The sequence below is a fragment of the Rhinolophus ferrumequinum genome, chromosome 14, assembly GCF_004115265.2.
Source record: "Rhinolophus ferrumequinum isolate MPI-CBG mRhiFer1 chromosome 14, mRhiFer1_v1.p, whole genome shotgun sequence".
Taxonomy (NCBI): Eukaryota; Metazoa; Chordata; class Mammalia; order Chiroptera; family Rhinolophidae; genus Rhinolophus; species Rhinolophus ferrumequinum.
Window position 1 is genome coordinate 57,421,906 of NC_046297.1, and position 15,716 is coordinate 57,437,621.

A 15,716-nucleotide genomic window follows, 5' to 3' on the forward strand; every position below is an offset into this window, starting at 1 on the left:
TGCTGTTCCTTCAGTAGACCGGTGAGCTGCCAATTTGCTTAAAGCTTCTCAACGTGTCTTTTTCAGTGTATTTTCCCTGTCTCACATAGCCTTCCTTTCTCTTCCCCACTTTGCCAACATTTCTTAATCCACTAATACAAGAACCCCGTATATCACCTTTATTGAACCCCTCTCAGGCTGCTCAGTTGGGTGTGATTTTATTCTTCCCAAACACTCCACGCAAATCTGTTATTGCATTTTCCTATTTATATGTTTACCTCTTCCAGCTATTCTGTGGCTTATTTTTCTTCGCGTGGAGAAAAATAAATGGCTTGGAAAGGCCACACAATGAAATGAGTCCATTTTCTGAACAGGACTGGTTTCAGATAGACTAGCACACAATCACACAATTGACTCATGTTAAATCATCTAAGGAGCCAGACACAAAAGGCCACATATTGTATGATTGCATTTATACAAAATAACCAGAATAAGTAAATCCATAGAGACAGAAAACAGATCAGTGGTTGCGAAAAGCTGGGGGAAGAGGGAAATGGGAACGGTTGCTTAATGAGTACGGGCTTTCCATGTGGGGTAATGAAAAATTCTGTAACTAGATAGTGGTGATGGCTACACATTGTAAATGTTCTTAACGTCACTGAATTGTATACTTTAAAATGGTCACAATGATACATTTTATATTATGTGTTTTGTACCGCAATAAAAAATTTAAAAGTGAACAGATACAAACAGCCAAAAAAAAAAAAAATGTACTGAAGGCAATTCCCATATTTCTGTGTATGTATCTAAGGCTTCTGATCAGAATATCATAACTTCCTTTGCCTCCCCAAATACTGAATCCTTAACATTTTAGGATGCTATGAGGTGATTTCATAACCCACAGATTCTCCACTATAATTTTCTTCTATATCAAAGTCCCCCTGATGGGAAAAAAAGAGAGAAGATTTTTATGCAAGAAAAATGGGATTAAATATTATCAAAATCAGGTAAAAATACTTATCAGGCATGACGAGGGATTGTTTTATCCCATATATATATATATGTATATATATATATATATAATTGTTTAAATTTGCAAAGTAATAATAGTTGTTTGTAAAAAAAAAATAGGATAAGTATGTAACGTAAAAAATAAAAATCATTAAAAAGAAAGAATCCCCTCTGACAGACAAAGGTATTTATAACGAAACTGGGATTTTGTTTTCCTTTCCTGGGGACAGACTACATTCCCCTGCCTCTCTTGCAGTTGGGGAAGGCCTTTGTGTGTTCTGGCCAATGGGGCATTAGTGGAAGTAATGTGACCCACTTCCAAGGCTGGCTATAAAATGCCTGTGCAGTCATCACGCTCTTTCCCTCCTGCAATGATTTTGGAGGTAATGTTTCAGATTAAGTAGAACCACAAGTTAGGAGAAACCTAGATCCCTATGTCACTACTTGGAAAGTGAGTTACTCAGGAGGGCCAGGCAACGTGCACAAGACTGGGAGATGAATGAAAGAAAATCTATATTGTTATGGCAGTAGGCCTTCGAGATTTAGGGCCTATTTGTTACCATAGCATAACCTCTCTTATTCTGGTTCATTTACCTCTCAATCTTACTCAACAGAGGTACCCAATTTTTCAATCAAATTATAGAATGTTTCTATGTCCTGTCTTCCTATTCCTTTAAGATAGATCCCAGATGTGGGTTGAGTAATCCACTTACTCCTAGGAAGCCATGTTCTTCCTTAAGCCACGTAAGGGAATCCCACTCTCCTTGGTAGGCATTTCTTAGGAATGGATATGTGATATGATTCTGGCCAACGGGAAATGACAGGAAGTCTAAGAGAAGATTTCTTGGAAAGATATCTCCATAGGTTACAGAAAATGGCTGTTTATCTTTTGCTCAACATTGTGAAAAGCCTAGATTTGTGGTACCGTATGTTGGTAAGTGGAGTTATCATGAGAACAAAATTTACATGCCAAGCAGATGAAAAAGATGATTGTAACCATTGTTCTTTATTATATAATTGAGCCAATGCATTAGTCAACACTCAAGATAGTCTTCCCATTAAATTTTTAGTACATGAGGTAATAAAACTTTCTTATTTTTTAAATTACTTTGAAATGCTTTTCTGTTCCTTTCAGCCAAAAGCACCCTAAGACATATTGATATTTAAGTTGTTTGCAACGTTTTAATATTTTAAATAATGTTGCAGCACATGCTGGTACATTTCTCTTTGATTTTGTCTACAATTTTTTTTCTGTAGTTGTACTTCTGGGTCAAAGAGTATAAGCAGTTAAATGTTTTTATAGATAATGCCATATTTTTCTCCAAAAAAACTGCCTTCCCTTTGTCTTTTAAATTTGCCAATTTGAATATTATCAATCTACTTAATTTTGCAATCTGATAGGCAAAATAATATTGTTTTACTTTGTATTTTTTTTGTTAATTGACTTTAACATGTTTTCATGTGCTTAGTGACTATTTGTAGGGCTTTTTTAAGTTGCCTATTCAAATCCTTTGGCCTTTTTTCCATTGACATTTGCATTTTTCTTAAGGATTAATAGGAGCTCTTAATAAAAATAGGACTATTAACCCTTGAATTGAAAACATTTTCTTCCAATGTTGTTCATCTTTGACTTTCTTATTACATCTGTTCCCACATAAGGATTTAACATTTTTATCTTATCACTTTCATCACCCTTAAATAGAATGCCTATTAATTTTTACATCTTAAAATCCCAGATGTTGTTCCTCTCAGTGGTATTTTCAAGGACCAAGAAATCTTTAAAGTGAAAATAACCCCAGTTTTAAATGAGAAGATATTTAGGGGCTAGCGTATAGAGACAAATATTTCTTAAATTACTTTATATAGGTACTTGATTTTCCTGTGCGTGCACCCAAAGGAGAGGGAGTATATTTTTGTTGAGTGCTTACTGTATGCCAGGCATTATGTTGTAGGTGCATTACTTGTGATTTTTTGTTCAGTTTTAATCCTCATGACAATCCTATAAGTTGGTTTTTATTTTTACTATTTCAAGAGAAGTGAGGTTAACAGCTTGCCCGTGGTCACATAGCCAGCAAAGACTAGGTCTATGTTATGAGTCCAGGTCTTCTTAGCTTTTTTTTTTTTTTAAAGTATTTGGATTTTATTTGATAGTTTAAGTGTTTTTGAAAATGTTGATAAACAAAAGCTGTAGTTGGATCTGGATGACAGATATGCTTTTAATATAGGATTTTCATCCTAGAGTGTGACTTTTTCCACCAAATCTTCAATCTTAGGCCTCTTGCTGCAGACAGGTTCCTTGGGAATGCACACACACACACACACACACACACAAGGGCAGGGAAACAGGCCCCAAGGGAGATGGTAGTTTCTTAGAAAACAGGCCACTGCTCCTCCTTGTGAAGTTCATTAAGTGCCTTTCCCTTTGCTTAGCCATCCAGAGTGAAGTCCAAGGGCTCCAAGACTTCCCGGAAGCGGAAGCAGCGAGCCAGGGTCTCCTCCCCTTCCTTGCTGATCTGACACTGCCTCCAGTCACACGTATCAGGAATTTTAAGGATGACTTCACTGGCCAGGACCTCCCTTCCAAACTGCAAAGGGAAATTCTTTTTAATTCTATGGAAAAGCTTCTCTCCCTTGCCAAGTGCAACATAAAAAAATATGCCACTCCTGGATGTGCAATCGATGTCAGAGGGCTCTGGGATTCCCAGCAGCTCTGTCTATGGCTCCTGTGCCTGGGTAATGAAGGTACCTTTCTGTCACCAGGAGCGCAGTGGCTGAGTGGCACAGGAGTGACCTGGAGCTGGAGGTGATGGCTCTCCTAATTTCTCTCCGATAGAACACCCCCTTTCCCTCCTCTCTTAAAGAACTGCCTCTGTGTAGCTTTACCCTTTCCACTTCTTCCACCACCTCTGCTGAAAGCTCCACCAGGAACTGGTAATGTCCAGTGGGCAGGATAAGGACATGGTCAGCAGATGAGCCTCCTTAGGCCAGGGCAAGTTAGCAATGTGTTGCGAACGCTTCTCCACTTAGGGTTTGGCAAGGCCAAAGCCAAACCAGCCTCCGGTCCTGGAGGCTGGAAGTTTGGGAGGCTGCTTTGGGTGGGGAGAAGATTTGCTATTTCTGCTTGTAGGTGAACGTTCTTTCCCTGCTTTTCATTTAAATCAAAGAAAAATTGACAGGCTGACTCTTCCTCAGGAGCAGGAATTTGCTTTCCTAAGGATGCTTCCTTCCCAGATTTTCTTTAAGGGTTTTCAGTGACACCTGGAGGCTGTTTTACCAGTTCTGCAGCATCCATTAGTTTCATGGGAACAATACTGAATGCATAAAAATACTTCTTCTTTTCTGGATTTCCAGCATTTGTCAGAACTATGAACCTGGTGGCAGGCTGTGCATTTTCCTCCAGAATGATGTGGTTTCAATATGGAAGCTTCTCACATAGGTCTTTCCCAAAGCAGCAAAGGATATCTTGGTTTCAAGGCCATGGTAAGACTGGAGACCAAAGCAGAGCCATGCTCTTTGTATCCACTTCTCCAGAGAATCCCCAAGGTTTCCCACATATTTGGGCCACGGGAATGTGAGCAAGATCTCAACATCCATGAAGTGGGATGTTGAACACAGCATTGTCTCAGGGAAGACACATCGCTGGGATGAGAACTATAACCTGGGACCAGGTCACTTAAGGAGTCTGTCCCACAGAGCTACCCAATCTGTGTCCCCCAGCTTCCAGTGAAGACACATTTATGACCCAGATAAGTAATGTTTTCAGCTGTTTCACACCCATCAGCATCTTGGAAATATTTTACTGTTTCCTGGTGGTTGGCACCTAGAATATATATCTGAATAGGAGCTCTCTTGATGCCAGTTTTAAGCTCCTCCCGTTCAGCATCTGGCATGGAGCCAAAGAAATTTCCTACACCTGACAGCAGGTCAAAGTTTCCACTTTTCTTCTGAATTGCTCAAACTGTATTGAATAAAACATGAAACTTTCTTTCAGCATCTCCACAGCCAAGAAGCACAGGGGTCTCTGAGGCATTGGTCCCAATAGCTTAGGTGGCAATGACCTCTGAAAATTAGGACACCGGTCCCATGCTGGGTCTTCTTAGCTTTTTATCACTACCCTTAACCAAGGAACCATACTGTCTATGAAAGATACAAACACCGGATAAATATGCAAAACAAATCATATTTGGATTCTTTCCCCCTTCATACTTCTCTTTGTCATGCTCTTTCTTTTATCCTGGAAATAATAATAATAATAATAATAATAATAATAATAATAATAATAAAAAAACAGATCTATGGGATTCAACAACAGTCTTTTTTCATTTAACCATAATGTCTTCCCTTGAGCTTAAAAAAAAAAAAAGTGAGACATTTAAAATTTTTTTTTAGCTGTTTGTATCAAGCACTATTCTTCTACACACCCACATCAATCACCAGCTTTATCAAGAAAACATTTCATGATGTTTGTGGGCTAGATCCATATGTTTTTGGAGACACTGATAAATTCGGTGATGGCTTTGTCCCATTTATCACCAGAGCTTATTTGTTAGGGACTTACCTTGCTGAATCCCTCCCTGTTTGAACAGTCACTTCCTCCTGTCTCAGCTGCCTGTCTTTGATGTCTAGTACTGTCTGGTATTATTTTTAAGATGAGAGTGTGGGAAGAAAAGAGGAAATGTGTCTGCCTATTGCTCTAACCTCTGATCCAGGAGAACTTTTCTACTTCTGAATTTTGATATGTACTCTACCAGTTAAGTTTCTTTGGGTACTAATCCCAATTTCAGCCCTGCCTAATAGCCTTTTTCTTGAATAAGCATTCAGGACAGCCAAAATAAAAGAACCTTTCATTCAAAGACTGAAAAGCCTTGAAAATAGGGTCCGGAAAAACCCAAACCAAAGATCCTAATCTTGAGAGCTGCCTTTTTTTTTTTTTTTTTTTTTTTAATTTAGCGAAGCAGGTGGGGAGTCAGGAGTCTAGATATCTAATCTTTATTCTGTCACTTAACTTCCTGAATGGACTTGAACAAGTCACTTAAATGTCCTGGACAATATTTTCTCTGAAGTGGAGGAATTGAAGCAGGGTATCTGTTATTCAGTCTCACTCTAGAACACCAGAGCAGCCCTAGACAAAATTGGAAAGTTTTGAGTCGGACTTAAGTACTCTTATCTTCCTTTCCCATTTCCTTTTCTCCTCTGAGCATTCTACTAAGTAGATATGTGTTTTTATCTTGGGGTTCCTTTGTTCCAGTTTTCTCAGTCTATCTTACCACAAAACCTTTTGCAGTCTCCTAAGCCTATTCTCCTTGGTATGGAAATTATATATGAATCTGCGCTAATCAGTGAATGGGTTACTTCTTCTTAGTAACTTGCTTGCATTCTAACAAGGACTTTCAGTAAACATAGTATATTTATTCCAAAGAACTGAACCACAAAACGGAAATTACAGGCCCTTTGGTTGGGTCAGTGGGAAAGGGGAAAGTTAAGGGTTGGGTGGGTACCGGGGTCTTCTCAGAAATCATTAGGAAACAGCCACTGGGTCTGTCTTGTTGAACAGAACATAAATGCATGGTATTCCTGATCTCCTTGAAGGGACTAAATGACCTTGATGTCCGTTTTCTTTTTGTGAAAGCCTGATATATTTTTTTAAACAAAAAATTTATACACATTGAAGGCAAAAATGAGGACCGTGCTTCCTACTAATTCAGAGAAGCCTAAAGCCTGGTCTGATATCAGCTGCTTCCGATGGCCCCATTAGAGAGCAGGACATAGGGACCTGGCAGAATGACTGTGGTCCTTCACTTAATTTTAACATCCTAAGCTCCAGTCATTGCTTATGAAGACATTACATTTTTACTGAAGAGAATTTTGAGTTCTCTGTGATCAGGGCTTGGGCATTTAACTTCTAGCACAGGCTGGGAACATAGGGTTGCTTAATGAATACTTGCTGACATATCTTTCTGGAAAAGAGACCAAAACAGTTATATAGTCATGCAGCTATACAGTTATTACCTCATTTTTCTGGGATATAGCAGCCTTTAAAAATGTCAGTAGCACCAGTATCTTTATTTTGCTGAGAGAGGAAAACAAAGTTTAAATGACTTGCTTCTGTCACAAGTAGAGTGTGACAGTTTGGATTAGAACCAAATTCTTACCAGTAGCTAAAGCAGAAAACATGAGAAGGATCATCTCTTTGTTGATTACTCTGCCAGTCCTTGAGCTCTTGTGAGTGGGTTTTGAGCAAAAGAAGAGAAAAAAAAGGAATGCCTGAGAATGTGGGCTGGATTCATAGGAGAGTTGGAACCAGACAGATTGTAAATATGCTGGACGCTGGTACAGTAGCGGAGATAAAATGGTGGTCTTTGTGGTGGTACTGAAAGAGTCCATCCAGAGTCTTACCCGCTTACCTAAGAAGCCCTTTTTAGGTGTCACCACTTCAGATTTTGAACTGAAAGACTCAAAGTTATGTCCCAGACCTGCCGCTCTCCAGTTGAGAGCTCTTCGGGAAGGTGCAGGGTAAAGAGTCCAAAGCTATTCCTGTTGCCTATAAGTCCCTACATTGCAAGGCTCCTGGCTACCTCTGTTCCAGTCCCATGCCCACCTTGCCATTTCCTCACCACACCAAGCAGCTTCTGGTCTCAGGGCCTTTGCACTTGCGGCCCCCGCTCCCTGGAAAACTCTTCCTTCGGAGAGTTACATGGCTGTCCCTCACTTCAATTGCATTTCTGCACCTTATCTGAGCCATTGGGGTTTCCCAACAGTACTAGCTAAAGCATTGTCTCTGTATTGTTATATGCAAAAACAAGAATAATAACCCTACTTTCCTATTCTTGAAGAGTGAATATGTGTGAAAGACCTTAATCAACTTTCAGGTACTACGTATACAAATATAAAGATTTTGGATTGTTTTTCTAACTCTGAGAGAACTGCAGGAAATTTACTAAGTGCTTTAAATTTAAGTATTGGTCAGTTTTTTTCTTTTAATTGCATCAACCTTTTGAAAAACTTTTCATTGATTCTTTTGGAGGGGGATTCATTTTACAGATTACAGTCCTACACTAATAGTGATGACCAGATTTTATATATATCTGAAGAAGGACAATAACCTGTGCAGTGGTTCTGTTTTCGTTTCCTTAGTCTATAATTGAATCAAGCCAAATTCATGACTCTAGCGGTCTTTGCGAACAAGGGAATTTTTCCAGTTTAGCAACAGTTGCTAAATGAGGAGGAAGAACTCTTTAGGTGGCAGAGGATAGAAGCTTGACTTTAGACACAACAATGACGCCGGTGTACCTTCCATATGAAAATCCCTGATGGGCTGTTGAGTATTAGCAACGGTGTGGTGGAGAGAAGTTAGCAAGTGTTAATCATTGGCTCTGCTCTGAATGGAGATACTAGGGTTAAAGTGAACACCGGCCATTCCCCCAGTACAAATTCAACATTAAAAGAGTGACTTTGAATGACAGTCGTGTTAAGTCCTTCCTACAGAAGCAAGAATTGTGCTTTACGTTTTTCATGTATTATTTCACTTAATTCTCATAATAACCTTATGAGTAGGTGCTAACTGTATCCCCTGTTTTAGTTGAGATGACCGTGGTGTAATGAAATAAATTAATTTGTAAAAGCCCACAGGGCTACGGAGATCAGGAGTTGGAAGTCAAACCCAGGTTTGTCTAACTTGAAACCCAAAGCTTTTAATCACTATATTAGATTGTTTGGTGTATAATTTATGCAATAAAAATTAAAAACATTCAGCAGGCAGGCTCTCCCCATGTAGTGCATTACATGAGAGGCCCTTGGAGTCCCTGGCATGACTCCAGTATTTCAGTCACGTGGCTCTCTCAGAGTAGAGTGCAATATGACATCCAAAGGGAGATTTCATATTTCCTACTCGTACATTGAGTATTCATAACATGTCCTTTAGGAAAACACTGTCTCTCTTAAAAAAACAAAGAAACGCCAGTGCAATTGCATGTGACACAAGCTTTTATGTAGAGTTCACTTTTATCTCTGTAAGTATTGGGATATACATTATACGCAGTTTTGTATCTCCTTGAAATAAACGTAATGTGCATACTATAACTAAACGGAAATACTTCCTGGCATGAAAGCAAAGAATGATGAATGAAACCTTGTGTGATTTGCCTGTAGTTGCTCTCCTCTGTGTCTGTCTTATGTCCTTTCCTTCATTTCATTCAAGCCGGTCTAACAACAAATAGCCATGCTAAACCACATTAAATAATTCAATTCAATACTTGCGGATGTTTCTGAGGTATGTGTATTAAAGATGACGGTCATCTTAGTAGGAAGGAGAAAGACCAGGAGGCTTCCACATATTCAGGAAATATGCTTAAACAATGCATTTATATTCTTTGCTTGGTTTCTTTTAAGGATTAAGTTTATTTTGAGCTTTTGTGAGTGTGTTATGAGAGGAGTCAGCATACGACCCTTTTTTTTTTTTCATTTTCTCTGTTAGATACTTAGAGAACAGATACCATATTGAAGAGGTCAGCAGTAGGGGAGGTAGTGTGGGCATATAGTGGCTCTGGGGGTTCAAACACACACACGTGCATGCACACACCAGGAAGTGGCTAGATGGCTAGAGGAGAGATTGATTCAAGGACTGGTGCTAGAAATCCTCACAGGCCAGCAGCAACCGGCAACGTGGTCAGCTGATAGCTGCCTTAGCACTTAGCTGGGAATTATGGTCAAGTCTCCAGTTCTTGGCAGCTAGGACGGCTGAGAATAAAGCAACTTGGAGTCACTAGATAGCTTATCATGATGGAGATGGAGACCCAGCGAGAAGCAGAAGTGCAGTTTTCAGTACGAGGGTGGAAGGGCAGATCTGGAACCGGCCAGTCTTATTCCCAGTATGTCCTGTCCTCCGCCGGGACGAGTGCAGAAGATCAGAGATGACGTCTCTAGTGAGGGGCCAAATAGATCCAGGCACAAAGCACGAGCTTTCCCTCTGGTTCGCAGTTTGCTGCACCTTCAGTGAATAAACCCTACCCAATAATATTGACATGGACTAGTAATGTGATTGATTAATACTGGACAACAGAGCAATTCTGTGAGAGCTGCCGAGTGCATAAATATACACAAATGAAAACATGTTTAGCCAACTCATAATTATCTTTATCAGCGAGGGTGCCAGTAAGAAGTGTATGTCACATTCAAATGGGATAATTAAAAAAAAAAAAAAAACCCAAAAACTTAATCGATGATTAACAAGGGTGTAGGCAGGGAAGGACAACCCGTCACAGGATGATGAAGCAGCCCGTGGCCAGTGACAGCGGGACCATGACCATCCCATGATAGGATGGGAGCCGAGAACAGAAAGCACCTGCACCCACACAGCTTTATTTCAGGCCCAGTGAAGTGAAGTTTCACATAACTTTACTGCTTGTTTTAGGAACTTCCTGAAAGATCATTCATCTCAATACCCTGTTACTTAGCTTATTCTCACTTGAGTAAATATCCCTTTCTCAGGAGAACAGGTAGCTCCACCAAGCTTACGACGCAATTGTTTATTCTTTAACTGACCTGGAAACCCTTGTCTTTCTGTATCCACCAACCCTACACTGTCATATCATGAGCTTTGCCCGATTCTAACCAAGCCCCACAGTGAAAAATCCACCTCAAAGCAGACCTTCATAACCTCACGTATGTCCTGACTTTGCTCCCCTCCTGCACGTTATGGCTAAGACTGTCAAGGCAGTGACCTGTCTTCCTGGGATAAGCAAAAAGCGCAGCTTTGCTTTATCAATTTTGGTAATATTTTCAAGAGCCAGCATTTGACAGAACTGTTACTAGAAGCTAGGACAATGCTTTAGCTGTAGACAGGGGCCACCCTACAGGATCTGTGGCCTCTGTAGCACAGGAATTGGCCAGGTTTGGGGTGGGCCCGGGAATCAATACCCAGAGTCACTCAGCTCTCATCCTCTGGTCTACTGTTGGCATCTCCCCTCTTCACATCCAACTGGGAACCAGAGGGCACAGCAGTTCTGGATGCAGCTCCTAGATTCAGGGCAGAGTAGCAAAGGGAGAGACAAAGGAGAATATCCAGCACACTGACCAGAAATAAAAATCAACACAAACCCCAAAATGGTGCATACTTCATGCTTAAAAATTTAGGTCTGCAAAACTTGACCTAGAAAAATTGGACTTTCTAGAAATACACTGAAGTAAAATTTTAAAAACTGGTTTTAAGTTCTAAAATAAGTTGAAAATCATGTGTAGTAAAAATTACCCTGGAAAACCCCTAAATTACCCATAAATATAGAGTACCAAGATTCGTGGTGGGTAGTGCTGTACAGTAATATGTATGTATAGCTGAGTAATATATGCAATGTGCAATTCCACAAAAGGACCATAGTCAGCAAGTAAATAATTCAAGTATTTTGCAACACTTTCACAATTCCAAATTGCTAACTCTGGCATTATCATGATTTTCTACATTAGATTTTAACGAACATTTTTTTTCAGTGTATCAGTGTTTCTCTAATGCCTTCAAGTAATTATTTTTTTAAAAGAATTTATTTTGAAATAATTTTCAATTTAAAGACAAGTTTCGTGAAATTACAAAGAACACGTGTATATACCCTTTACACAGATTCACTGATTTTGAATATTTTGCTACATTTGCTTTTTATTCTCACTGTGTGTGTGCGCACACACCCCCACACACAACTTTTTGCTGAACGCTTTGAGAGTAAATTGCGTACATCATGATTTTTTATCACTTAATACTTTGTGTATTTCCCAGGAACCAAGGGTATTTTCTTGTATAACCACAGTCTAGTTATCAAATTCAGGAAACTTAATATGCCTGCACTGATTTTATATAATGTATCATCCATTCTCCGTTTCATCAGTTATCCCAGTATCATTGATAGCAATTGTTCTTCCAGTATAGAATCTAGTTCGGGGTCACGTATGTACCACACTTATTTATCATGCTTCTTCCATCGTATTTAATTGGGATGGTTCCTTAGTCATTTTTGTCTTTCCTGACCTTGATATTTTTGAAGATTAAGGGTCAGTTATTTTATAGAGTGCCCTGCAACTTGGTTCACCAAATGTTTCCTCATAATATGATTCTGGGTCTACTATGTCCTTCTTAGGCTCTCATACCTTAGGCACTTCATGTCTGTTTGTCCTATATTCTTGGCGTTAATTTTCGTCATTTGGTTAAGGTATTGTTTGGTTTCTCCACTGTATAGCAAATGGTAGCTTTTGTAAATTATAATTTGTAGGGAGCTGTTTTGAGATTATGTTAATAACCCATTTCTCATCAACACCCTCCTTCTCCCCCAATTAATTCCTTGATTTCTTCGTGGAGGAATCACGGCACAATTTTATCCTAACTATGTATAAAGCCTTTCAAAGTTTAGAAATCCCTTGGGGGTGAATTTGGGAAATCACTGAAACTCTTAGATTTATTTTAATTTTTGGCCAAGCTGATTGAATTCATCTAAATTAAATGTGGGTCTGTTGAAGCTCTGTTATAATAACCATAAAAAAAGTCCTGAGGATAGACGCTATAATCAGTCACATTTGATATGGACAGAATGACTGACCAACAAATCACATATTTAGTGTACGGTTTACAGAAAAATGATCCTGCTGAATATAATTTCCATAAAGTAAACATAAAAATGTTTTAACTATACTAAATAGAAAATCCAATAATAAATTAAACTGGCTTAATATTTGCTCTGTAAAGTGCTTGCTTGACAAAAATGTTTCAGTGATGTTATAATTCTGAATAAAAACTATTATTATTCGCCTCATCTTATTGAAAAGCTACAAGACATATTCAAGTTTATGGATCTAGGAAGAGGCAGAACCACAATTTGAACCCTGGTGTGGAAAACCAAGTACCGATTCACTACATCATAACTGCTTTCTGAAAATATTCCCCTTCGTGGAATTATCATTGCACTTTGTGTCAGGTTGGTTCTTCAGATTTGGTGTTACAGTGAATGATACTTCTTTGCCAACTTCATCAATCAGAGTTCTAGAAGGAAAGGAGATGTTGTACATACAAGAATAATTTAAGAAAATACACTAAGAAGACTCTGTACCCAGGTATGGACAGGGTTAAGGGATTCACAAAGGGTGGGCAAAGCCCTCGGAACGTAGCAATGACAGGAAGCTGTCCCTGCCATTCGTCCAGCATGAGCAAGGGGAGGAGGTTCCCACTGGAATCGGGAGAGAGTTGCAGCCATGTCACCGGGGCTCTGATGTGCCCACTCCTGCTAAACTGCCATCCAGCTGCAAGGGAGTCGGGGTAATGACACCACAACCTTTGTCTCCTCCCATTATCTGACCTCATGTCGGAGCTTCCTACTGGCCAAACCCAACTGGACCCCAGAGGGTAAGGGAGCCCATGTGGCACAGTTGGTGGCGGTCATTCTCCCTGGGCACAGATTAAGGCTGAGAGGGGTGGAAAGTAAACGGGTAGGGATCCATGGAGTCTTTCTGTCCCACGAAGCACTCCCAATGTATTCTTCTACAGAGTGATCACAGTACAACATCAGTGAATTGAGCAATTCAAGAGAAAAAGGATACAAACATATGCAAATGACAAACAGTCTACTCTTCTAAGTGTGAGAGGGGAAAAAAGACTTCGCTAAAGAGGGTATCCTGAAGGTAACGCCATTGTGCAGGTGAGTGGAATGTGAACTGTTCAAATGAGATCAGGAGTCTTTTGCAAGCTGCTTATATTAAACCTGTCCTTTGATCGGTGGCTGTGATTACATTTTAAAGGGTCTGGCACACCTTTCAAATTTGCTGCTTTGTGTTCCAATTGGCTCTCCATCTTAGTGCCAGTACAGTTTTCCGAGTTGGTGTGAACTCAACTGTGGTTTCTGAGAGGTTCCTGGCCCTGTGGGTCCCTCCTGGTGTTTCTCTGCAAATGCTGTTTCTTGTTTCTCTATTGAAAGTCATCTGTGGGGGAATCACCTTGTCTTCTATTCCCCTGCTGCATCCTGTCTTGTACTTCTGCGTAAGGAACCCCATGCCATAAGCCTGTTTGGCGGGATTTGATTTACGTGAAGGAAATCAAATATGAGGATGAACAGATTTTGTTCTCTTATTCGTTTAGAAGATCATTCATAGGCCTTCATTCTGGTGTCCTGTCTGCTACCCTTCATTTGAGTTTCCTGCTTTCATACTTGCAGAGTTCACTTCTGGGACTTTTTCTGCTCTTGCCTAGAGGTACCTAGTGAAGCAAATACAGGCAGGTCATGCCTTAACAGGCCACGAGGCTGAGCCTAACCCGGTGTCTCACCGGGAGAAGAGAGCTGATACCTGAAATCCATTAGTTTGTTTGCAAATCCATCTATTCTCATCTCAAGCCAACTGGTCGAGTTTAGGCACTGTGTAAATCCTTTCAGCAATGCCTTCAACTGATTAACCAAGGGATCCCTAGAGCTCATCAAGAACAATGGGGAGTTGTGAATTTAAAAATTAAAATAAAAAGATGCTGTTAAAGCTGACTAGAGGGGGAAAAAAGAAAGGCTTAGCGTCTCCTTTCTATTACGATATATTTTGTCAAAAGTCTCCATTTTCAGTTTCTCTCATTTTACATTTTCCAATGATTGAAGCACTTGGTTTAGGGCAAACAAATATAAATCAATAAAGAATTACTTAACTAGGAAATGCAGATCAATAGCAACTTACTTACCCAGGAACTTTTTGGTCTGAAATGTTTAGCAATATGCTATTTGTTCTAAAACTGTGGCTTTAATAAGTGGTAGCTTGTAGTGAAGTTATTTACATATCAAAGCACGGTACAATCATCTTTCATTTATCTCAGGGCAAAACCAACTAGCACTTTTTAGTGCATTTTATATCTATGACAAAGAGATAGTAAGAAAAAAATAGAATCAGAAGAGCAGTAAAAAGGACAGTTTTTCTAATACAAGTTAACACAAAATACATGCTTAACCCAAATATTCTATATTTTCTATGAATAAATCTCTAATGAGAATTATTGGGTATAATGATCATTTAGAAGAACTTTAAGTGGTTTTTGAATGAAAAAACTAAGATTACTTTGTGTTTGGTCTTATTTTTATTTTGGTGTTCTGAATATTTTCTCTGACAAGAAAACAATAGTGTTGAGCCAGGAAAATTAAATTTTTTAGTATCTGCTATAACTATTCGACAAAAAAAACCCAAACAAAACAACAGTGTACTGGAAATTGACCTTCAGTTTATGATCCCGCATGTACCACTTACTAGCTGTTCAGCATTGAGCAAATGACTTGCGTCGTGGTTGCTTAGTCTTTCCATATTCTTCTTGGCACTGATCCTTTCTCCTGCTGACCGTGTGCCAATGATTGCCCCCATGTTTTTATAAGACTCCACTCTGACAAGAGCTGACCCCACTGGACCAATTAAGGCCCTTCCCTAGGATTTGGCTTGGCCCAGAGATAACATCTCTGCAGTGGTTGAAACTCTATAATATATAACTTATACAATGTCGGTAGCCATGTTTTCCCTCTTCTGAGGAATGCTGGTTTGTCCTGAGAGAAGAAAGCCAATATGCAGTGAGAAACAGAGGCAGAAACAATTCTGGTGAGGTTCATGTCTCTGGTTCTACTTATCCCTGATGCCCCTCTGCTTCTCTGCACTTCCATGGACAAGGTGGTTCAACCATTGCTTGGCTTTTGCTTTTCAAGTTAGGTTGAATCTCATTCAGTTCTGGTTAGAATATTAAC

The 15,716-nt window shown here is 39.5% G+C and overlaps 1 pseudogene; it reads right to left on the minus strand.

Annotated features, from left to right (window-relative positions):
* Window positions 1-3,416: 3,416 nt before the first annotated feature.
* LOC117033735 (CWF19-like protein 1) lies at window positions 3,417-15,345 on the minus strand (annotated as a pseudogene).
* Window positions 15,346-15,716: the final 371 nt, after the last annotated feature.